The 24595-nt window shown below is 32.1% G+C and overlaps 1 protein-coding gene across 1 annotated transcript in view; it reads right to left on the minus strand.

Moving 5' to 3' along the window:
• LOC107441299 (zinc metalloproteinase-disintegrin-like MTP8) overlaps window positions 1-24595 on the minus strand; it is an 89832-nt gene that overhangs the window by 21654 nt on the left and 43583 nt on the right. The gene's annotated exons all lie outside the window — the stretch shown is intronic.

A 24595-nucleotide genomic window follows, 5' to 3' on the forward strand; every position in this document is an offset into this window, starting at 1 on the left:
CAATCCAGCACCCCTAAAGGTATTGATTTGTTATTTGAACTTGGAGAAATTTATGGTCCCGACAGATTTAGCGTGCACCTGTCTCCATTTTGTGCACGGGGAGTCTTCGGCCGACGGGGATCGAACTCACGACCTCTTGGACATAGACCCAACCACCTACCAACTAGGCTTTACTGACACTAAGGGAATTTAAGTCTTGTGTAAACTTTGTTCATACCCCACCCCATTAGCAAAAATAAGCAAATGATAAACTTCTCTGGTCTTTCAGTTGCTTATGTAGTACTCGACAACTCCTTTATTATTATTTAATTAATCTACAAATATTATTTATTATAATTAAATGATCTTTGCACAATGGAACTCGGAATAATTCTTCACTCACACTAAATTTAAAAAAAAGTCCTAGATGATAAATTCGGAAATCTTTTGAGTAATTTCTTCAATAAGGTGCCAACAAGTTTTAGAATACAGCACTTATTTACATTGTTTTCAATTCGTTAATGATTTATATTTGTAAAACTTAAGCTATACTGTACTGGAAAAACTGACAAGTTTTATTTAGTTTAAATACCTAAAAAAAGTCCTGTTTTTTTTAAACATCGATAAATTATTAAACACAGTTATTTTTTTTAAAAATTTTCTTGAAGTTTTTAGGGGGGAAAAAAAAAGCACAAGGAAAAAATGATAATGGCAGAAGTGTTATTTAAATAACCCATTTTCATTTGACAGTTCTTGACTGCTTACTTTAAATAGTGTAATGGCATACTTTCCAATACTGTTTTCCCAATAATAATAATAATAATAATTTAAAATATTAACAATAAACAACCTTACGGAATGGAAATATAAAAGCATGACCAAAGTTTTTGGAATTATTTAAAAAAAAAAAAAAGGGATATTTGTTCAGTTGTTTTCTTTTCAAATAAGTCGAAACATCTAATTTATTTTAGTTGAAGAAAACATCCATATCAATATCGTTGATCAGAAAATGTGTTACATAAAATCTTTTAACTTCTTACAAAAATGTTTACCCTTTTATAGATGACATTCAATCGGATCTTGGATCGGAATCGGATTCAATTTACTTTTCATTAGCTTGAGTTTCTTATCGTTTATCATTCATAAAAATCATCTGGGAAAACAACTTTGGTCATGTTTTTATAACCAAATTTAACACAGTTTTAATTCAGTGTAAATAAATGAAACAAACTAACTAATAAAGCTATTCAATATTAAAAAAAAAAAATTGCCGTTAAATTTTTCAGGTTTACGTAGAACACGACCAATCCATTTCCGTTTATTTAATTTTCAGATCAATTGGTTTCTGTTTTTCTGCATTGCAAATTTTCTGGAACCTACGCAAGTATTCTTCTTAAACAGTTTCCGTATTTTTATTAATTAATTCTCAATTATTTTAGTACCTTACAGCTGTCTATTGTAGAAGGTATATATTTTTATAACATTAAGAATCAAGTTCAGAAAATACAGATTAAGTTCTCATTTGCTTAATCGATTGTATCAAAAACAGGAAAATGTTAGAAGTAGAAACGCCTCACTGTTTGTATATACAGTTAGGGTCAATGCAGTTTTCAAACAACACTGTTTTTTTCTTCTTCTTATTGCTTGAGATTTTTTTAACGGATCTTGAATATTTTAATGTCGTTGATTTCAATTCTGCTTCTCTCTTCAAACTACAACTTTTTTTTAAAAAATGACACTTTTAGTCTATTTTTTTTTTATCGAAATGGTCAAGTTTAAAAACGTCATTTATAACAAGGGATCGCGTAAATGTTGACTTGGGACAAGCATGCTTCTGAACATGCCATACCTCTTTCAGCGTACGGCATGGCATTTCCAGGTACGGGTTCTTATGCAATTTTAATCCCGATGATGTGCTCCTCTAGAATTTTGTCACAATGCGCCTAGAAGTTTGCAGCAACATTTATGATACTCCCTGACATACATAATCTTTTAAAACTTGTACATTCCATCAAAAAATTGACTAAAAATATCATTTAAAAAAAAATTTTAAACTTTAGAAACAAATCTAATTTCAGATTTGATATCTCCACACCCGAATTATGTAAGATCAAGTATTTGTATAAACGCATCCAAAAATTGTCTCCCAAGTGTAATCTTTTCAATATTTATTGCTATCAAGCTTAAAAATATTTTTAAATTTAGTTTTCAATTTTTTTTTTTTTTAAAAAAAGGGGAGGAGTAAATATTCGATACTCTGAAAGTAAAAAGTTTAGTCGCAGCTAACCTGGATTGCAACATTAAAATGCAGATTATTAAAACGTCTCGAGAAAAAAAATTTCACTTTTAACAATTAGCTTGTTTGTAAAAAAAAATATGGGCGAGCTGAAATAAGAGAGGAAAAAATATGACTTTAAAAAAGGTTATCACTATTTCAAGAGAGTGGTTGGTAAAAATTGTATCTGTAATTCTTCAAGCGCAGCTGAGGGGGGAAAAATTTGAAAGAACAATGAGGGAATTGTAGATAGACAACCTCTTCAATATTAGAGCTTCCTTTTTAACAAAACTGTCAGAGTTGCATAACATAGTATCCCATTCGATAATATACTGTTCTTTATATTAGTAAAAAATCATCATGATAGTGCATAGCATTGCTTTTAAATTTCTTTTACGTTTAAAAGCAAACAGTTTCAGAAATCAAAGAAAATTAGGCCTAAATTTCTAGATTAAGTATAAAACAAATGTTAGAAGAGACGGATTTCATGTACGTTGTGTTGCTTTGTATACTTTTGATGAGGGTATCATTAGATAGTATTATGCGTTTAAAAAGAAATCGAAAATAAAGTCGTTGCTTAATTACTTAAGGAGAAATTACGCCTGGTAATTTTTAGAACTACGACAGAAATTTTTGAAAAGTTAAAAACAATAAAAATAAACAAAAATTTTGGATCGGTAATAAACTGCCGTTTTAATAATTTTTATAATTAATTCTTATTATAACTGATTTGGATGATCAAAAAAACTCTTAAACTCCCATTTGAACTTAAAAACTCTCATAACGTAGCAAAAACATAGATATTAGTCAAATGCTAAAAACAGACAAATGCACAATACTAACTACCTTTAAAAAAAATGCTGATTGCGGAATTGTATTGTATTATTTAAAAAAAAAAAAAAAATTCTAACTACATTTCTAACATAATGTCGGTAATATCGCTAATTTTGATTGGGTAAAGGCACCGTATTTTACAAATTTCGAAAAATACTGTCAATTACGGTAAATATCTACCACCTACTTATTTGTTAAAATTAAATTAAAATGAATAATTGCAAATTTAATATGCTCCTCCGTCTACACCCTTTGCCGGCGAGAGAAGAGGTATCATGTTGTTTCCAATGACACTTGTACAAGCAAAGCTCACCAGTCAATGGCCTGCGAATTAAGTCATGAATGCGCACTTTTCGTTTGAAAAGAATGCATCGCAAGGGCAAAACTACGTCCTGACACAGATGGCAGCATCACTCATTGGTGAGGCCACTTCCTCAATTTAGTTGTTGTAGTTGTAGTTCATTTACGTCGCACTTGAGCTGCACAATGCGTTATTGGCGACGGTCTGGGAAACATCCCTGAGGATGATCCGAAGACATGCCATCACAATTTTGATCCTCTGCAGAGGGGATGGCAGCCCCGCTTCGGTAGCCCGACGACCTGCGCGAGAAGTCGAGCACTTTTCGGTAGCACAGTTTAACGAGGACCAATACCGCACACCCTCGGTCCCTACGCAGACTGATCCAAGTGGTCACCCACCCGCACACTGACCGCAGCCAGTGATGCTTGACTTCGGTGATCTGCTGGGAACCGTGTCTCAACGATCAGTCCACTGCGGGACTCCTCAATTCAGACATAAATCTGAAGTGGAAGGAAATTTTCTCAAGATTCCTTTACTAATGGTACTGCTCAGTGATTGATCATAGGACTTTCGATTCTACAGATTTTACGAGCACGTATATTGCATGTACTCTGTCGGTGTCTGTGGAGCTGAGAATCGAACCCGGTCCCCCCGGACCTCCTGTCCGATTCTCCAGCCACTTGGCTTCAAGGGGCTTTTCAAGGAATATATGCAACAAAATCTAGTTTTTCTCAACTCATTATTTTTAAACGTTTTCAGTCTTTTATTTATTATACACAAGTTTTCTTCCAGCATCAAATACTATAATTGTCTCGAGTGTAAAAAGAATTAGACCGACGGATATTAATACTAAGAATGCCTTTCACTTATTCGTGGAATGCCCCTGAAGTCGTGGAAGAAATAAAATTACGAATATTCATTCCTCCAATTGCGAAATACACTCATTAAAAGTTTGATAGATAAAAATTGTCATTATTTATTTATCTTATACATATTTTTCTTTATTACTTCCTGATTATAGCTATTGATGCTATTTAGATTTACTTAAAATCTAATTTTATGATACAATTAATTTTATTGTAGAGTCTAGCTTCAATTAAAAATGCCTTTTTTAAACTTTATTTTTACAACTTAAGATTATGCAAGAATTAACTCATTAAGAATGATATAAAAACAAATGGAAAACTAATAACTTTTTAGTCAAATGGTTCATCGTCAAATGTAACAACGCATTGAAAAAAATAATTTTTATTGCTGTAAATAAAATTTTTATAAGCTACAGTCTTATAGTCATACACACGAATTCCATATAATATTTCTCAATATAAAAAGTCGTAAGGGTCGCCGCCGGTCGAAGCAGCTGTTTTGGATGTTTAAGTTAACGTTTCATTTTGCTTTGCTGTGCAAAAATTTATAGACTCAGAAACTTGAAATTACTTAGGTGAATGTACGTGAATTAAGATAGAATAAAAGAAAATTAACTATTAATTAATAATTTTCGAGTTATTAACTGTTTAACTAGTAGCAAAAAAATTCATACGGGCACTGCACTACAGGATGCAGGAATGCAACTACAGAGATGAAATTTGACATGGTGAGAAGGCCATGTTTGTTTATAAATTTAACAGTTTTTTTTCTTTTTAAAATTCTAAATTGTCGGAAAGTTGTTGGTAATTTTTAGTACTTTTTTTTGCGATTTTTTCCTCACTTTTTTAGCTTTACGTTACATTCTACGAAGCTGTGTAGAAAAGGGCACAAGTATAAGAAGTTCGATGTAATAAATTACGATTCGATTATTAGCACAAAAATTATTAACAGAAAAACATATTCTTCGATCTTCTATAGAGTAAATATAGAAATGCAACTATAGAGTTGAAATTTAATGTCCATTAAAGGAAGGCCCATTTTGTATTATAATTTTAATTAGAGGTTTTTATTTTCAAAATTAATTATCATTTTTTCCAAAAATTATTGCACATGCAAAGGCCTTTCCGCGATTTTTTTCAACCTTTTTGCTTTAAATATTGAATATTTATCCATTGTTGTAGAAAATTTATTTTTTCTACAAGAGATCTTTATTTTTTATTTCATCTTACTCGCGATCAAGTAAAAGTTACAGAAAAAAAAAATGAAAGAGTGTAATATGGGTAAAAATTTCAAGACTGAATTTATTTTTTGACTAATCGAAACAGTCTAGCATTGTTAACTATAATTCAAAAACATGCGTAACTAGTGAATGAAAAATTTATCTTATTACGAGAATAGCCCACATATTATATCCATAACTTGATTACTTTTTAATAAAAAATTATATCATATTAATATTATATCATATTAATATTATTCTATTCATATCTCTATTTTTTATTCAATCATCATTAATGTTCTGTCTAACTCTATAAATTTGATTTTTTTTTAATTATCTTTGCGCAACATTGCCTAGCATTACAAAATGTCAGGTAAAAGATTTTTTTCTCAAGTAGACTCAGATTAACCAATACTATAAATATGTTTGCAATCATTTAAGCCAATTGTATTCTTTTATTGCTTTGTTAAATCATTATTTGTTCATTTCCCAATGATTATGAAAAAATAATGTTTTCATTAAAAAGGAATAATGGCACTGAAGAGTGGCAGTCATGGTTCCCAGACATAAATCTTAACATTTATAGTGAAATTTTCAAAAATAAAAGAAAACTTAATAAAGAGCTATAAGGACCGTTTCCTATTTGAATTGTTATAAGTTTCGTCAACGAGTAAAATGACTTCTCATTTATTTCTTCTTATTCACACATTCTGTGTTCTTAAGATTAACAGTTTTTTTCTTCAAGTTCAGATGATTAGTTTACAAATCCAGATAATTGTCCTTTATCGTTATGATTAACATGTTAACACGTTGAATGCCACGCTAATTTTACATGGCTTGCCCGTCTGGTCACAACGGTAAATTACTAGAAACTAAATTTGAAAATATTAGACAGATTTTGCTAGTTTTTGAAAGGTTCAGCTTGACATATCTGAAAAAAGTGAATTATATAAGCCTACGAATTGTTTAGAAATAGTGGTATATAAAAATCTACTAAATTGAATTTATTAAACCAAGAATCACAATTAATATACTACCACTTGAAAATATTTATTCGCTGACCGAAGCAAGTTGGCATCTCTGTGTATATAAATATAACTATTTTTGTGTGTTCTATATTGCATTAATTTCTTAAAACCATTTTAGTAACGATAATAATATAAAAGAATTAAAAATTTACTCGAATTATGTGTTTCTAATAATCTTGCCTTCGCCGGTCACCGGTGTCCCCCGTGGCTCTGCGAACAAACTCTCAGTGCCGGTCACCGGTGACCCCCATAGCATTCAACGTGTTAATAAAATGTTCTCACATAAAGCGAAAATAGTTGTATATTATGAAACCAGAATATTCTGTGTTTTAGTGAAAAATATTGACGCTTAAGAAAAAATAAACAAGGATGAATGGGAATCAATTACAGGGGTTGGCGAGCGGGTGCGTGCAGGGGGAGGAGCCTCCTAGTGCATATAATTAATATTATACCACAGATAATATTATACGTCTGGGATGCCGTGAGATAATTTTAAGTTCCGTAAGGGTGCCACAACTGGGAATAATTTGGGAGTCCTTGTTAACACATAATTGAATAGAAATCAAATTAACACAAAAATTTACCAACTTTTCTCTAATATAATCTTTACCAATAAAAGTATTATAAACTAATAATTATAATAATTATCGAAACAAATTACCATTTAATTTCATTCCAAGTTTAAAGCTGATAGAAAGATTTTTTTTATCATCCTCCATACATTTACCGGATTGTTTGACATTCAAGCATTTTAAGAAAGGAAATCATATGTATTATTTTTCCATAAAAAATAATTTTAAGCAGAGATATAACAATTTGCATCAATTCAGAATTGTTACATATTCTAAATACAGTGCTGTCTTGAATATGGAATTAACTGCTCTGTTCACTGAAGCAGAGGAAATGCAAATAATGAACTTTAAATCATTTTATCGGAAAGCAAAATGAATACAAAGATGACACTATTTTTCAAACTACTGGGTTTCTTGACTCATAAATATACACCACTGAAACATATATCACAGGCATAGATTTAAACCACTTAGGACATTAGGGAAATGAGTTACAAGTACAGTCTACAATAATAGATTTCACTTTTTTCTCAGTGGCGGTCACTCACAGTTATGCAATTTTTTTTACACGCATGAGAGATGGTAAACAAGTGATGAATTTATAATAATGCACTCGCATATATTGGAACCATGGAATTGGAAAGACATTACAGGTAGGATTCAAAAGAGAAAAGGAGACTGAAATCTTAACAGCATTTACTAACGAAAATTATGTAACACATAAAATCGAATCGGAGTTAGTAAATTAATTGAAAACTAATTGAGATATGTGATACTAATTGGGCGTCGGTTCTATAAACAAGAATCTTCCTCCGAGTTCAAGCTAGCGATTCTCAATTTCTTTTCGTCTACGAACCCTAAATGAATCGGCGGACCCCAGAATTAATAAAGTTTATTGAGATAATTGTGAAAGTTATAACCTATAAAAGACTATTTTTTAAATATTTAATTAGAGGTGTCAAGATAGGATTCAAAAGAAGAGAAAAGGAGACTAAAGTCTTAACAGCATTTACTAACGAAAATTCTGTTACACATAAAATCGAATTGGAGTTAGTAAATTAATTGAAAGCTAATTAAGATAGGTGATACTAATTGGGCATCGGTTCTATAAACAAGAACCTTCTTCAAAGTCTAAGCCAGCTGTTCTCAATTTCTTTCCTCTACGAACCCTAATCGACGGACTCCAGACTTTATAAAGTTTATTGAGATAATTGTGAACGTTATAACCTACAAAATACTATTTTTTAAATATTTAATTAGAGGTGTGAAGATTTTTAATTGTTTTATTATTAACAATTTTAAATTAGGTTTTATGTCCGTTATTGCAGTCTTTGTTATGTATTTATATAGTCTAATTATGAATTTATTTTTAATGTACATACATAAGATGAAAATGAATAATAATAAAAAAAAAAACTAATTATGGTATACTTTGAAATGAAAATTTAAAAGAACTTTCTATAAGCGTTGAAAATGGTTATGAGGGAAAAATATTTTTTAAAGAATTTACTTTTAATTTTGATTTGAAAAGCGTAATGTTAAATACTAATGGGATATTTTATAAATATTTGTTCTTTTCATAAATTCGTTCAATGTATTGTTATTAGAAATATAATATTTTCTTTTAAAAAATGCCATTTCTGTTTCTTTGGCATTTTACTTAGAATAATTCCATTAAAAGCAACCGAAAGATAAAATAAATTATGAATTATAGATTGAATCTAAATATATTCTGAGGCTTCAAAACTTATTACTGGTTATAAAAGTTACTAGCTTGCGAAACACCATTTGGGAATCCCTGGACTAAGCATAAAATAGGGAGTTTTATGTTCAGATCACATTTTGTGTGTAATCACACATATTTGTGTTAATCATTGAGAAAAGTACTTAGTTACTTAACTGCAACTATAGTACGTTCATTTCCGGACCTAAACTGCTGTTTGTAGAAAATGCAACACCATGAAGGAATCATCAGAATCAAATGAAATTCGCAGCAAATGTCAATTATAGGATATTATGCAAATTAATAAAGTTTCAGAGCCATCGCGCGTGCGTGGCGCGCGCAGCGCCCTCTGAATTGATGCTGAAAGCGTATAAATAAAGTGCTGTAGCGGGACGTTGAAAATAGTCTATGATTATTTGTTAGTGGCAAACGTTTAGTGAGACTTGAGTATGCCTCCACGACGGAAGAATAAGAAATTCAAGCAACTTACGGAGTTTGAACGAGGGAGGATAATCGGCCTTCGAGAAGGAGGATTTTCCTATCGCGCAATAGCAGCTCGTATGCAGCGGAACAGTTCCACAGTGATGCGAGTTTGGAAGCAGTGGACCGACGAGCACCGAACAACTCGAAAAACAGGCACTGGACGACAGAAGGTGACGTCAGAGCGCGATGATCGACACCTGCTCCGCATGGCGGTGAATGATCGCACAGCTTCCTCCAGGCAGCTGGCAGCACATTGGTCTACTGCTACAGGTGTACAATTGTCGGCTTCGTCAATTCGTCGTCGTCTGCTGCGCCGTGGATTGCGTGCAAGGGTGCCATTATACAGGATTCCCCTCACGGCGGATCATCGACGGCTGCGTCGGCAGTGGGCTCTTGAGCACAGAGACTGGCGAGCTGATTGGCACCAAGTTGTCTTTTCAGATGAATCACGCTTCAATTTGTGGACCCATGATGGCCGTGTTCGTGTTAGACGTTATGCCGGTCAACGCTGCCTTCCTGAGTGTATTATTGAACGACATAGTGGTCGAACACCCGGAGTTATGGTCTGGGGTGCGATTTCGTATCATGGACGATCCAATTTGATACGAATTGAGGGTAATCTCAATAGCAACAGATACGTCCGTGAAGTGCTACAGCCCGAAGTCGTTCCTTTCCTTCAAGGCATCCCTGGAGCTATCTTTCAGCAGGATAATGCACGCCCACATGTTGCGCGGACTGTTAGAGACTTCTGTTCAGCTCAACGCATGCAACTTCTTCCTTGGCCTGCTTATTCGCCGGATATGTCGCCTATTGAGCACGTGTGGGATATGGTTGGTCGGCGTCTCACTCGTGATCCGCGTCCTGCAGTTTCCAAAGACGAACTTTGGTTGCGCATACAAGCGATATGGAATTCTCTTCCTCAAGCAGATATTCAACATCTGTTTGACTCCATGCCACGTCGTATAGCAGCACTTATTGCAGCGCGTGGTGGCTGCACCAAATACTGATTTCGGACGCTTAATTTGTTTCTTTTGTTTTGAAAATTTCATCATTTATTTGTATCAGTACAAGTCGTTTCTGCATTAAATTTCATTTGATTCTGATGATTCTTTCATGGTGTTGCATTTTCTACAAACAGCAGTTTATATTTGAGCTTTATTCACCGATTCGCCCTATTTTAAACCGTCTCGATTTGTTCGTTAGTAAGGTACGTGTTCTTACACTGCATTCTTAGAAAAATAGTTTCAAAGTGTTTATACATTCTCAGAAAATTGGTTGACCGATAAACAATAATGTCGGTTTTTTGAAAAATTATGTGGTGCATATTTGCTGAAACCTTGATGAAATGACAAATTGCTCCATCTTTCTGTATAGGTTTCCATATTATCATATAATCAAGTTAACACGTTGAGCACCGCGTCAGCCATTGGTGGCTGACACTGGACTTTCCATTTAGGCCGCGTCAACCACCGGTGGCTGACACTGAAATTACATTTAGGCTGCCTCAACCACCGGTGGCTGACACTGAAATTACAGTTAGGCTGCGTCAACCACCGGTGGCTGACACTGACCTTTCACATAGGCCGCGAAAAACAGCTGGCTGACAGCGTATAACATAATATAGAACTATAAAATTTACACTCTTTTGTAATTGCAGAAAATTTATTCAAAATTTACTTAATTATTGTGATTCTTGGTTTAATAAGATTTTTATCCACCACTATTTATAAACAATTCGTAGTCTTATATAATTCACCGCTTTTTTCATGTATGTCATGCTAAACCTTTTAAAACTGTCTAATATTTGCAATTTTAGTTTGTAGTTAATTACAGTTTGGCCAGACGGGCAAGCCATGTAAAATTAGCATGGCGTTCAACGTGTTAAAGAAAAACATTATAATAAGGCTTCATCTATGTACGAGAATTTTTTTTTTTCAGTACCTCATCTTTTCATGATGCACGCAACAGTACCTACATTAATAAGGTATTATGCTTTTTCACACTCCACTCTGAGAAAAATAGGTTCAACGTGTGTACATTCTCAGAAAAATGGGTTCCACAATGAAGCATAATGTGTTTTTTCTTTAATATGCCGCACCTATGTTCTGAAAGCTTGATAAATGGCAAATTGAACCATGTTTCGGTAGATTAAACCATAGTATCGTGCAGTCAAGCTAAAGAAGGATAACATGGTTCCACTTAGCATGTTATGGTTGAAGCAAATTTGAACGATATTATGGCTAAACTCGCTACAATATTTATAATAGTGAAATAAAAGTAATCTTGATTAACCGCTCTTCCAGGTAGAAATACTTGTTTTACAGTAAAATTTTCTCTTTCTACTAAATTAAGTTTCAACAACTGTGCATTCTACGGAACTGAAGCGGCATTAGATTGTTCGGTCAACTTGATTCCTAACGACGTGGAACGATTCCCATGTTATCCCAGGTCCAAAAATACCTTTTCGGAAAAAAACGTACATATTAGAGTGGAAAAAAATTACCGACGCGTGCAGCTAACTAATTGGAACCACTTTTCTTAAGACTAAAGAATATCGCACGGGAGAAAAAGTTCCTGGTACAATTATTTGGAAAGTTACGACGGTTAAAGGGATGAGAAAATGGCGACTTTCCCACTTTTATTCTCAAAAATATATCACCCGTAAGTCATTGATTGATTGCATCTTTTGAAAAAAAAAAAACTTTTTTATATTTATTACTTCCCGATAAGATAAAAACGAATTTCGGTTTAAACTTGTTCTTTCCTTCCTTTCTTTTTACTATTATATAACAATAAAACCGTCTTCTTTCAGTATTTTTCAATATATTCTTAACGGGCATGAGACTTTGAAATCTTTCCAAAAAAATAAATAAATAATACTATTGGATCTTTGCAATTCGAGAAGAAGTGAAGTGATTATGCCGTGAGGCCTATGTGACTGAGCCGCGATGGCTCAGGGGATAGAGCGTTTGCCTTCCAATGAGGCGAACCGGGGTCGAATCATAGTCGATACGAATTCCGCATCAGGCTTGCACCGACCATAGTGCTGACTTGAAATATCCTCAAATGTAGGCAGATCATGGGTTAGAATCCCCTTGCCGTCAGGCTAACCATGGGAGGTTCTCTTGCTCTTCCTCTCCATGGAATACAAATGCGGGTTAGCTCCATCAATAAGTCCTCCACGAAGGCAAATTCCTCCCAATACTCTATCCAGGAGTTCCCTTGTCCTCTGGATTGGGTTCAAAATTAAAAGGCTACGGAGTTGAACATTAGTAGTCGTAAACTCATAAAATTGGATCGGCTGTTCAACGTGCCAGGATTTACCTACGATGCTACACTACACTTGTATCCAATTATTCTTCAGCATGATTTTGATATAATCCATTATGACCATTTAACAGAAATCAGATGTAGATTTTTTTTGGACTCATCTGTTGTGTTTGTATGCTTGTAGTTCATTTACGTTGCACTAGAGCTGCGCAATGGGCTATTGGCGACGGTCTGGGAAACTTCCCTGAGGATGATCCGAAGACATGCCATCACAATTTTGATCCTCTGCAGAGGGGATGGCAACCCTGCTTCGGTAGCCCAACGACCTGCACGCGAAGTAGAGCACTTTACGGTAGAACAGTTTAACAAGGATCAATACCGCACACCCTCGGTCCCAACGCAGACTAATCCAAGCGGTCACCCACCCGCACACTGATCGCAGCCAGTGATGCTCCTGCTGGGAACCGTGTCTTAACGATCAGTCCACTGCGGGACTTGTGTTTGTATGATATCAAATCCAATTAACGCACTTAATGCTAATTGGAATGCCTCGCTTTCCAAATCTGTTAACTGTTTTCAATGAAAACATAATTTAAAATAAATTATTTGTTATTCAAAGGGGAAAAAAATTCTGTAATTTAGTAGTGTTAATAATTTCTTTTTTATAACAGAACACGTTCGCAACAGCCAGTTATCGGAAAAAGAAGCCATAGAGGTTAAAGCTGCACGGCATAATTTCAAACCCAACGATAATGTGGTCAGAATTGCGCACAGGCCGCCGATACTTCCTGGACTAGCGGATATGCATCAATATGAAACGCAGCAGGCTTCATGCCGCCAGCAAGAATTGAACTCTAGTCTTAATATGATAGCTCACACCATTATAAAAGAAAATCAAAAAGTGGCAAGTGTAGCATTTAATCGGCTCTTGTATAAAATAACATTTTCTTATGCTTTCTTTTTGCCGTTATTTATTTATTTACTTAACATTTTAATACTTTAACGTAATCCCAGTTTCGATCATTTTAAAGATCTTTTCGACAAACTAAAGAGATGATGCATTATTCTTTGAAATGGTCGCGTTTCCATTGAAGAGCAAGATAATGAATAAATAAGATCCATTATTAAAAAGAATCACACATACATACACTACTTAACAAGGGTTTTTTTTTCAGGGAAAAAACTCTTTTTATTACTTAAGTGTTTCCTACTTATGTTTCTTTTCTTTTTAGGTTTTACTCTACTCTTATAATTTAACTCTTTCTTTTCATGAAAAAAAAAAAACATTTTAGAAGAATCAAGCTATTGAAATAATCACATAGCAACTTAGTTGTTCGTTTCCGATTTATGAGGAATAGACAATATCAATAAAGAACACATAATGAAAAGAAACGTATGATATCTCTAGTCGTTAATGACGCTATGTATTTTTATCTGTCCAGAAGCCAGTTTATCATAGCCCATCCTCTTATACGAAATTAATTTCTGTAATGCTCGAAATGTGAATGCGTCGCTTGTTTCTGTTGGGGCATTTGAGTGGTTGCAATTCATCTCGGGCCACGTGTTAGTTATCAGCTGCTTTCATGGAAAAAAATTTGCCCCTTGCATTTTTGCAGATTTTGCTCTTCTAAATAAAGTAAATGGCGTTTTCAAATTATCAATATTAAGGCAAACCCACTAATTAACGTGCCTAGTGTTTTTTGGATTGCAGCGATGTACTCTTAAATCCAAATTCTTATAATGTTTTCTTTGGAAAAAATTAGATAAGCTAATTTTTTCCGAAACAAATTATAAGAATTTGGAAATTATAAGAGCTTCAACTAATTAGTTAACATTTTATATTTGTAATTAAGTTTCTAATAACTTTCATTAATAGCCTATTAATAATATCTTTGATTAACTTCTTTATATCGTTAACTTTATAGATATGCAAAAGCTTTCAGCTCTTTCAATATTTTAACACATGTATATAATAAATCATTTATGTAATATATCAACCCTTTAAAATCAGTTTTCAAAGAAACCAACAGAATTAACAATGAGAATTAAGTTGGCAAAACGTTTAGTTTGTTCAGAATAACTGTACAAAATGAAAAAAAAAAATTACGATAAATGATGAGAAATTTTTTTTTGTAAAAGAAAAATTCCTCTTCTTATTGATTCCGTTATATTCATTTTTCTTGAAACTGTGGTCCAATTACAATTATAACATTTTGTGGTAACATGGAATTGATTTATTTCAATGCAAATACACAAGTTTATGGCATTATACGAATTATGTCGAAACAGATGCTTAAATATTGCATAAATCACATATTTACACTACTTTTCTTCATAACAAATAAATCAGCATTGAAATAATGTATCGTTTGTAATATTGAAGCACTTCAACTTTCACCTAATATTTTTATTTTTCGAATGATGCGTGTAGCAATTTTATTTTATTGAAAGACGTTTAACGTGTCCTCACTTTGATGTGGTGTCTCTATCCCGATACGTGACCCAATTTTAGATGAATTTATGCTTCAGGGCTTGAATGTCTGTTTATTTATGTTATTTGACACTAGAAGCGCAAGTCAAACTACGTGTTGAAGGAAATTTCCCTTGCTGATAATGTAACTTTGAAATACTTGGGATATAACATTTCTGGAGCGAGGCCCACTGTAAAGGTTCTCAAATTTCATTTCTTCTTTTTTTATTTCCAAATTTATCAATAATTTTATTTAACCACCATCTCAAACTGTGAAACGTTTCAATATTTTTTTTTGTCCCAAAGAGAGTCTTGAAATTTCTCATTTCATACAAAAATAGTACTTTAAAGATAAAAAATAACAGCTGTTAGAGAAAACTATTTTATATAGCGCTTGGTTTCGAGAATCTTTTTCCATTTTAACTTTTGCTGAAGAATAAAACAAGACATTTCTAGGATATCGAACTATTTTAAAATAATAGATTTAGTACGGTGTGTATAATTTAATAGTTTGTAAGTTAACTTATGTTCTTCGCAGAAAATATGATTGTAGTTTTATTTTATTTTAATATTAGTGATAATATGCAAGGAAAAATTTTAATCCGAAAAAGCTAACGACCTTTTTTAAATTTTAAATCCTAGAGTGGCATCATCTCATTTTCAAAATGAAAGCCATCAAACCTCAAAAAACGATGTTAAGAGTTAGATTGAAAGCCATGCTGACTATTTAGATGCTGAAACTCAAATAACAAAATCTTACTAGAAATAACTTGAGAAGAAAGTGAATAAGGTGTTAGTCGGGCTTTTAACTTCATTCTGCAAATAAGGAAGCGGCTGCTGCTAGGACAACACAGAACAATCTAATTAGTGGAATTATGTTCTAAATAAATGGATCTACATGAACGCGAAATATTTGTTATCTCAGCTGCGTTTATGGACATACTTTTGAGCATAAAAAAATCAGAATAATCTAAACTGAATTTTAATAATACACCAGGATATTTTTAATTTTCTACAGTATTTTCAATGTCATTATTTTCACTGCAGAATTGACAAAGCGAGGCTTAATGAACAGAAATGAAATAAAACTTATAAGGATATTTTAAAAGCGTTTTCAGTTAATATTGGTATAAAGTAAGTTTTTATGAAAAATATAAGTTTCCTTCTATTATTACACATTTTTACAATTTGATTTGTCACTTTTATGGTAAATAATTTTTAGAAAATACTCTAGTATACTTTTTAGAAATACTTCAGAAATTTAGAAAATATAGAAATACCTATATATTTTTACGCTTTTATGTTACAACGAAATGAGAAATATAGTAAAATTCTAAAATGCTCTACTACGGAGAAACTTTAACCCTAAACAGATCAATGCCGCCATATAAGCGTCATGACATTTTCACTTATCGGGCTTCATACCAAGCATATGATGGTTAAAATCATTTTCTTTTTGTCACACTTTCAATGTAGTGATATTTGCAATTAATGTGATAATAATTAATTGTGTAATTATAATTAATCATTATAATTAAACCAGGTGGAGTTAACTTGAAGAACCAGCGGACCGAAAAGGGCTAAAATGAATTTAACCATTTTGTATTCACAGGTAAGTCAACTCATGAATTCAGCTACTTAAGTACAAACTTGAATTCAGTATATTTTCTAGAAGTTAGTTTCCATTCTTCAGGCAAAGATAGGTCACATTACATCAAAATAAGTATATAAAATTCAAAAGTATTCTACCAGAAAGTCGGGTAAATTTTTAGCCTTATAGATTTCTAAAAAAATAGAAGGTAAACTTTTTAAATTCTTCAAAAAATTATTGCCAGAAATATTTTGTGTTCCAGACATAATATTAAACCAATTTAAAGTTTTTTTGTACTCATAATTTTTACGTTTGACTAGGTATATCATTCATAAATGTCGTAATAGTTTGCAGCTGATTACATACCGTTTCGCGATATACATTATTCTTGTATTCTATCACAGATCTATATATTTATAAATACACTGGTACATACATCGCTTTCATACAACATTGAGAACAAACCAATCCCTTTATACAAATCGTAATACAGACGAAGCAAATCAAACAACTGGAATTACAGGATCGTAAAACAAATGAGAAAAAACCACACGATATATTTGCATTGACACACGTCAGGCGTTATTAGCACGCAAACGCCTGATAAAATAAGTATTTTCTTTCAGTCAGATGGTTTCTTTCATATTATGTCAGTCTTTAAGCGTAAATAACCCTTAATAAGCATCTTAGAAAAAAAAGATTCTCTCACTTATGTTGGTGACACAACTGGGAGAAAGAATTATTTAGACATTAAATGGGAAATCAAATTAAAAAGACTGCAATAAAATGTTACAAAAATTTCTTCACTTTCATTATACTGGTTAATTAATGTCTATTAAGCTCAGAGTTTTCCTATAAGTAAGAAATATACAAACATAACATATTTGGGACTTTAATTACTCTTTATTCATTAGTAGAATAATCATTAGTTAATAAAATATAATTTACTCTTAATATAATTGGGAAAAAACATAAAATTCTGGAAATTTTTAAGTAATACGGAGATTGTTCAAACGAAAATTTGATAAAGAAATAAATGTACAATTTATCAAGTGACAGTCATTGAATAATATAAAGGACAAGCCACATAGAAAAATTGGTCAGGGGAGAGTTTTTAATGAAATACACAATGATTTTCATATAGCCAATAAAATATTTCTGGGTGATGCATTGTAATATTTGGTGAAATTCTAAAAATTTCAACAAGGAGAAACAATTCGAGCCATAAGTTTCACGTGAAAAAGTCACTTTTGTAAAAAAGAGGGGCTGATTATTATATTGTCCCAATCCTTTTATTTAAATGGGGCAAAATATAATTAAAAAGAACATAATATAATTTTTCTTGAGTGCAAGAGCAGCTCCATAATACTTAAACAAAGGAACAAAAATTACACAACAATGCAAAAAATAATATTTTTCGATAGCTTAGAGCAATACGGGATAGCGTTTTTTTGCGAATATGTTTATTTTCACTAGATTCTGAGAGTTTGCAACAATTATTTGTAGCTGTTATATTAAGTTCAACCTCTAATTAGACAGCGCCCTCTGCTCATTCTGAAAATGGCATAAAACGTCAATATGATAAAAAAAAAAGACCAAATTTTGTGGAAATGAACAGTTTGTGATTTGGTTTTTTAATCATTAAAATGTGACTTCAACACTGCATTATCTGATCACAGCAAAATTCAGAATTAATCACTGTTTTTAATAATTTTCATCTAGGTAAAAAAATCTCGCCGAATTGGCAATTTTAAAAAAATTTAATAATTTTTTAAATATGTATTTCCGTTATTAGTTCGTGAATAAGACCCAGATATTTTTTTATGGTAAGATGTTATGTATTTTAAAAATCAGCATAGTTTCGCCTCTAATTAAACCATTTCAGCTGTTTTTTTAAAGAGTTTTGAAAAACAATGTTCAAGCAATGAAGATGGCCCAGACATTAAAAAACAAGTATAGCAGGGGTGACAAGAAATTAAAAATTTGAACCAACTCTATATTATCACGAATAAAACTCATGAAAAACATGCATCCTGATAACTACGTTCTCAAATCATACCGTCTACGGAAGGAGATGACTGATCCAAAACAATTTATTGAAAAAATATGTTTTCATAAACAAAATATGCTTTCATGAGTAAGTCTTCGCTGTAAAGGCTCTGTTTTCAAATCCATAACGGAAATATATTTAAAATACTCGAATGGAATCGATGGAACGATGAATTACTTCATTACTAAGATTTCCTTAACTTCGAAGTAAAAAACAAACAATTTCTGAGACAATGTTTCAAGAAATTTTGTTTTATAACTTGATGTTCATATTAAATTTAATACGCTATCCAGTTGTTAAGCAATGTAGAAAAAGTGATATATCGCTTATGGGCTGCAATAGTGGCACAACTAAAAAAAAAAACACGCATTTTGGACTAAGAACAGGTGTAAATATGAAAATACAGATTCTTTCAGCAGCAATACTAGTACAACTCATAATTCAGCTTGAAGGTAATCTTCGTTTAAGCAAACTAAAGCATTTCTTATGCATTAAGAAGTTCGTCCCGACGAAAAGATTCTCCATAAAATTTTCAAACAGTGATATGAATCAACAAAAGTTTTTGTATTTTATTTTATTTTATAACCGTCGTTGAACAGCCGACCCAATTTCATGGGTTTACGACTACTTACGTTCAATTCCGTAGCCTTGTAATTTTGAACCAATCCAGAAGACAAGGAAACTCCTGGATCAGTACCCCCAGAGGTATTGATTTGTTGTGGGAACATGGAGGACTTTGAGACTCGACAGATTTAACATGCATCAGTCACCATTTACTACACGGGGAGTCTTCGGCCGGCGAGGATCGAAAAGTTTTTGTATTATCAGTACCTGTGCTTTTCGAAATTCGGAAAACTAGGCTAACAAAGATAGGCGGAAATTTCCGGCAGCAAAACATATTTTTACCGCACACAAAATCCACAAAAACCGCGCCCCAAGTCAAGTCTCAAGGAGAGCAAATATAATAAAATGCAAAATGACCAAGTCAACTGATATGCTTTTCTGTTCTATATATCACAACTTTCCCTTTTGAGTTGAGATCCTTCCACTTAATCGAAATCAGCAAGTGAAGTCGGCAATAAACCTCTTGAAACCAGTGATAAGATATCATGAAGGAAACCAGCTCGGAAAAATCACAAATTTAGGGCCCCCATCCTTTCAACTTGGAAAACAAGAGCTGTAAGTTAGTTCTACGTGGCAAGTCCCCCTGCTCATAATTTGATATCGCGCCTGATATATGTTTGATAAAGAAGAATGTTTTATTAACGCACGAATGGTTTCAGCGTAGAATAAATGGGGTGGAAAGGCTATGTTTGTATTCCATTCTCCTTCGTCAACAACATCCGAGATATTTTTGAAAAATATATCATCATCACATATCAGCGCAAAGAGGTTTATTTGATTGAACAGTATTTTTCCAATTTTCCATTTACTTCATAAAATAAAACGAAAATAAGCATTAACTGAAAAAAATTGATAATAAAAGCCCCACTATAAAAATTACCTATACTCACTTTGTACACATTAAACTTCAAATGTTAATAAAAAACAGCTAGATTTTAATAAAGATATTTCATCGCATCTTCAAAGAAATGTATTTGTTACCAATAACGAGATACGTGATATATTTTGAAAGTTTTGGAGAAAAGTAGAATAGTATAATATCAAGATCGAAATAAATGAGTGTACCAAATTTAAACGATGTCAAAACAAATATTAATGTTACCACACATTTAAAATATTGAAACGTGAATTTTTATTTACAGTTAATGGGTCGAAATTTGGAAAAAGACTTTATAAAGAGTAAAATTTTAAAAAAAAGCATAGTTACGTAATTTTATATGAAAGAAAATAATGACACAAACAATCTTCTTAAATTTCGGGCCTTAATCAAATTTCTAGAAATTTTTAAACTCATTGAATATATAAATTTTAATTATTAAATGAATTTTCAAACTTTAGCAAAAAGTGACTCTGGGTATAAAATTACAAATTTTAATAAATACATTGTAAACTTTATTTTTATCCCTTAAATAAAGTTATTATTTACTTTTCTTTCTTCATAAAATAGATGCATTTTTTTTCTCGATATTTTCAAGCTAATATTTTTATTCAAATTTTTAATTTTTTGATTTTTTGCATTATGCGTGTTTTTGCTTTTTGAGATACTGTATTGTATTTCTTTGATATCAGGTATCAGCTACGCACATAGAAGTATTCACCTTATGCAAAAAATAAACAGAAGTTTTTATCATTGTTTAAGCTTTTTTAGAAAAATTCTCAATCAAACTAGTCTTTACTATCTATGAAAGTCACAAAGAAAATAATTTTAAAAAAGTGTCTAAAAAGAACAATTTAACACTTAAAAAGACGACTACCGAGCTCTGCAAAGCTGAATTTAGCTACTAACAAAGTACAGAAAAGAAAAAAACACACATAAAAAAAGAAAAAAACACAGTGTGGATGAATATAGGGTTCTTCGCTCGTCCTTCTAAATTTGAGCAAAATTTTTTTTATAATTGTTCTTCGCATTTCTTCGTTACGATGATGTTTAGCTTGGCCAACGCGAATGAAGACCTTCACTGGGTCAGTTGCCTAATACACCATTTGAACTGATCGACTAGTTTCACTTAACCTTCCTAATGATCCGAACAACATTTAGAGTTCTTGTTTCAAATTTTATAACACAGAGAGAAGATTAAATACATTTATCGTGATAAAAAAAAACTATTCACGAGAGCCCCCCAGCGAGATTAAGTAAAATCCAACCGGTCAGTGAAAACGGGGAAAAACCTAATGACCGTAACTCTAGAAGTTAGACAATGTTTAATCTAATATTGATTCATAGTAAACTCTTTCCGAAAAAAGTACATTAAAGTAAAATTAAGCCAGAAAAAAAATACAGCTACCCTCACTTGAATGATGAAGCTTATCAATTACCTCAAGAAAAAGAAAGAAAGTAAGAGAACATCAGTGTGATATTCTTCCCACACATCGTTGAGTTCAATTTGGTCAATGGAGAATAAACTAAGCCTGATTACCCAAGACATGAAAAGTGAAAGAAATCGATGATAATGCGGAGGACCCTGGAAAATTTCTTCCCCTCCACGATGATTTAAACAGCCCAAGACTCAACTTGAGCTGATTGAAAAGCACTGCCAGAGATATAGAGCCAGTCATTTAGCGATAAAAGCGCTACGGAACGCCGACTACCAGGACTATATTATAAAAATCATAGCTTCTAATAGTTTAAGGAACCAAGCGCAGCAGACAATTTCTCTCTTCGCGCTCGACTTCATCTTGAAATTGGTCGACGCATCGATGATGACCTCACCAAGTTCGCAAGAGGTCATTGCAACCCAGAGGGGGAAAAAAATAATATTTATTCCTTTTTTTATGTTCGATGATTTGGGAGGGGGGTGCAGAAAGAAAATGAAGCATATTTTATTCATTCGCGGGTGGTTCTGCTCGGATTCGAAATGTGGCGTTTCACAGTATATATCCGAATAAGCACCTACTAAAGGTTATAATTATACACTCTGATTAGCAAACAGACCATTAGACCGTACACTTCAAGCAATAAAAAAATAACCAGAGAAAATGACTTCTTTTCGATTACGTAATGATGAGTACTGATTAACGGTGATGTATTTTAACTAATTCAGCAAATATAATAGCCGGATATCAAGGCTGACTACTCAAGCTTTGGGCTGTTTTAACCATTAATAAAACAGCAGTGTCAAAAACTCTGCCATTCACCGATAATGATTTAAAACAGCGGTTCCCAATTTTTTTTTTACAGCTACAGAGCCCTAAACGATTGATCTTCTTTTGGCGGAATCCTGACAATTAAAAGAAGTAAATTAGTAGGTGTGAAATTGCTAACAAAAAAAAATGAAATCTTCAAATTAATTTAGAAACATAAAATGTGAAGAAAGACAATTTTTTCATTGTTTCATCAATAACAGTGTTAAAATTAAGTTTTATGGTAGGCAATTGAATTCACGAGTCTGCAGCAACTTTAAAGTTTGTTTTTGGCGTATACACAAATTCAAAATTGAATAAAATAACTCATTTAAGATTTTTAAAAAAGAATTGTTATAAAATGTGAGAATCGTTATCTGAGAAAAATAATAAGTAATTCTTGAATTTGGTTATTTTATCTTGAATTTAAAGTTTGATGAGAAATACGTATACAATCATATGTAAATGAATAACCACCTTTTATAGTTATTTTTCTTCATTTGGAAAAAAATATTGAAAAAAACATAAATGTATATTTTAAAATCTCTCATTCCTTTTTTATTGATATTTTACTTAAATGATTTTATAATAAAAACACAAATCATTTAATAAATAATCCATTATTTATTGAATACAAACCTATTACAGGTTTCAAAAATCATCACTAGTTAAAAATAAGATTCTAACTCACGGATCCCATGCGACCACGGAACCCTATAGGTTTCCGCGGAACACTTTTTCGAACCACTGATATAATATCCTCACCTATACCTTTCAAAAACTCATACATAACACTTTCGCAATTTTGAAAGTAAACTGGAACTGAAATAGTTTCATTGCCATAAGAATTTTTTCTCAATTTTAACCCTATAGTTTTAAACCTGTTTTTAACGCTTGTCTTGTCAAATAATTTCTTTCGTCAAAAAGTCAACCCCGTTGAATTTATATGCGTGAGATATGTCTATATTACACCGCTACAAATTTGGGGCTTATTTTACCCATGTTATCGTTCAAATGTGTTGTAACATTAATATGGCACAAAATTAAACCATATTATCATACTTTTTAAACTTTATGACAGATACAAGAATTCAACCAGAGAGGAAACTTGATTCACTTTAGCATCTTATTAAGATTGCAGCAAATTTGCACCGTATCATGGTTAATATAATCGATATTATGGTTCAACGTTGAACCAATTTTTCTGAGTGTGCTGTGTAAAACTAAAACTTGGCTAAGTTCGATACTGTCCAATGGCTGGCAGCGTTTTCATAGTCACTTTGGAATAAGTCCGAAATTTCTGTTAAATGCCAGTATTTTTCATTAGACTACCTTTAGCTCGACGTTAAAAACCACACTAATCATTATTTTGCTCTTCAAATGTCTAAATTGAATATGATGAAGGCAGAGTTCTCAGTGATAATGACATAATGAGGAGCTACACCAGACTTTTTGCAAAAGATCCTGTTATTGGAACAATCAAAAACAAATAAAAAAAATTAAAAAATCTGTGTCTTTCAAGGAGTTGTAGTTTTAAAATTAGGAATTAAAGTTACATTGATTTTGAGATAAGTCAAATTTTAAAATGAAAAAGATTGTGAAGAGTACGTTTTAAGATAAAAACAAACCCTTTACAAAATATGTTAAGATAAAACATTTAGACGTTAACGCATTCAAATTTTTCCTAAACTAACTCCTGCATAATATATTATTTTTTTCACCATTTACCATCTGAATGTTGCATACTAAATGTTGACATTTTGCGGCGTGAGAAATTTTAAACATTTCGGACATATCTTTAAGCAGCTGTAGGAATGTTAATATTGAAAATTTTTGACATTCATTAATTTTGATCTTCAGTGCACACTTACGCAATATTTATAAAAAAAATTTGGAACGTATTTAAAATTTAAATTCTAACATTGTATTGCTTTGAAATTTCATTAAAAGATTATCGCCATAAACTGTGCAACTTATAGCATTATAAAAACACAACATGTTTATACCGAAATGCGAAAATGTCTAAGCCGTCAAAATAGTTTTTTTCTCTCCGAAAAATTAAAAAAAAAGAAGAAAAAAAAATTTAAATTTTATGCGATTACAAAAGAGTGAAACAATTTAACATTACTTAACTTAACGAGAAAATTTAAAACATAAGTCCACGTTTTTAGTGGCGGCAAAAATGATTC

Source organism: Parasteatoda tepidariorum, chromosome 2 (assembly GCF_982258835.1).
Source record: "Parasteatoda tepidariorum strain Cologne lab strain chromosome 2, Ptep-v5.0, whole genome shotgun sequence".
Classification (NCBI taxonomy): domain Eukaryota; kingdom Metazoa; phylum Arthropoda; class Arachnida; order Araneae; family Theridiidae; genus Parasteatoda; species Parasteatoda tepidariorum.